The sequence below is a fragment of the Pleurodeles waltl genome, chromosome 4_1 (genome assembly GCF_031143425.1).
Source record: "Pleurodeles waltl isolate 20211129_DDA chromosome 4_1, aPleWal1.hap1.20221129, whole genome shotgun sequence".
NCBI classification, from domain to species: Eukaryota; Metazoa; Chordata; class Amphibia; order Caudata; family Salamandridae; genus Pleurodeles; species Pleurodeles waltl.
The window spans coordinates 589,112,228-589,114,735 of record NC_090442.1 but is presented as its reverse complement, the minus strand read 5'-3'; positions in this window follow the sequence as shown (position 1 = coordinate 589,114,735).

Here is a 2,508-nt window from a genome sequence, read left to right as displayed (position 1 = left end):
GGTTGAAATACATGGGTTGCCACTATTGACCTGGAAGTGTTCCTGGTGTGGTGGTTGCCTTGCGGCTAGGGTTGTGCATTTGAGTCTGGGAAATGTAGTCTTTCAAATGTGAGCGCATATTTTCCACTATCCTGTGGGCCATCTCCTTCAAGTTCCCAGTCTCTTGTGCCCAAACATGTCTTGCAACCTGTCAACAGCCAGTGGAAAACTCAACAATGAAAGGAACTGGCCAGTGGATAAATGAAGTTAGTTTCTACATTAGTTGTGAATGCCATGCAGCCAGCAGTGGCCCTTATAGTAATCCCCATGGAGATGATTTTGCCAGAGGGTCAAGAAAGGGTGGTCTCAAGACTTTTAGATTCTGGAGCTTCAGGACATTGCATGGGTATTAAGTTTTCTCAGTCTTTATAAACTTCAGTTGTTGAGAAGATGCCTGAGGACATCATGGCAAGCCATAATTATTGATGTATTGATCTGTTTTCTGAAATTGTAAGGCCCATTACCAGGTTACGTAGGAGGGGGACAGCCTTTGTCTGGTCAAGCTGATCAGGCATTTTGTATTTCAAAGGAACATTTTTCTAGTGCCCTGTATTTTAAATATTCCAATGCGGTATGTCTTTATGGTTTTGAGGCAGATGCTGCTTACGATGCAAGACTGGCAATGTTCCCCTAGTACATTTTTACCAGTAGTGTTAAACTATATCATTGCCAGTAAGGAACTTTTGGTCATCAAGAGTACTTTTGAAGAACAGAAGCATTATTTATTGGGGCAGAACACACTGTAGAGGTATACACAGTTCACAGGAACTTATAATTGTTGAAGTCAGCCTGAACTTTTAATTAAAGACAACTCAGATGGAGTTTGTTTTTGTCTGACAATGATATTATTATTAATTATAGGCCAGGTCGAAAGAGTGAGAAGGCTGATTCCTTATCAAAATATGAGTTAAATAATGAAAATCAAGTGGCCAAAATCCACCATTAATTTTACTTCAAAATCAGTTGACTGGCCGTTCAATAGCTTTAATTTATTTAGATTCTTATTTGACTGAGGTACACACATTAGTTTACGCATAATGAGATCTGTTTAAAGGAACAATAGAAGAAACATTAAAAGGTTGGCTTGTTAAATCATTAAAAGAATTGGTACTTAACATTGGCCCAGCTAGACAGTAGGCTTGAAGTGGCTTAATGGTTATAAGATGGCTAAACGTTATAGAATTGCTAAAACTTTGTCAGCGGTAATAAGATTTTTTTAGTGTCCAAAATTATTTTCTGATGTTAAAACTTATGTACAAATATGCTCACTCTGTGCCCAAATAAACTGTGTACATAGTTAGGCTATAGATCTATTGAGGTTCTTACCTGTTCTCCCTAGGCCTCGGCATACACTGTCCTTGGGTTTTATTATTTAATTACCCATGAGTCAGAGCTGCACAATCATTTTAGTGGTTGTGGGCCATTTGACTAAAATGGATCTTTTGATATCTCTGCCTGATTTACCTTCATCTAAAGAACCAGCACATATTGTATCAACACATATTATTCCTCTGCATGGTGTTACATGGGTCCTGATTACTGATCGAGAGTCTCTGTTTACTTCAGGATTCTGGTCTGCTCTAGATGTGGAAGTCATCTGGAGACTAGTTGTCATCCTCAAGAAAGAAAGATTGAATATTTGTGTTGAATAGTGTTGATAGACCAAATGCTAGCACAGGATAACTATAATAACACAGAGCATTCATGTTTTGACATGTTGACTTTCTACTCAATCTATGGCCATCATCCTCATATGTTCACTTTGTTCATTCGGTGTCTACTTCTTGTGACTTCGCCTCTCATGAGTTATGACCCTTCCCCACACTCAACCATGGTTGCGAATATATTACGCTCTGTCAATCTGCATATGTACAACATAAAATATATATATATGGATATGTAAAATTCACTAAAAAACAATAACATACCTGTAACCTTTGTTTTTTCCCCAGAGAATATATATATATTCGCTGAAAAAAACAAATGTTACAGGGATATTATAGTTAGGTTCTGAATTTACTCGCACAAAACCATAGAAATTCATCAGTTATAGGTAGAGTTATTTCAAGTAACTATAACTTGTGCCCTAAGGTACCTATAACTTCCCCCCACACCATGTAAGTTTTCTCTTCAATAATTTGACTGGTAATGTTTCATAGATACTCTTAATTACGTTATAAAAGTTGTCATGAGTGCTGCAGTATCTGAGGTTATTAGTAGTGCAAGCCAAGGGCGTGAGTTATAGTTACCTTAGGAGGCGACTTATAGGTACCTGAAATAATTCTAATTATAACTTCTGAATTCAATGGTTTTGTGTGAGTAAATTCAGAATCTAATTGTAACGTCCCTGTACCTTTGTTTCTTTCAGTGAACTTCGATGTCTTTTTTAACGTAAAGTAATTGTAATTACTATACATTTATCAAACCACTGCACTGCACGACCATTGGCTGTGCATGGCGGAGTTTGGC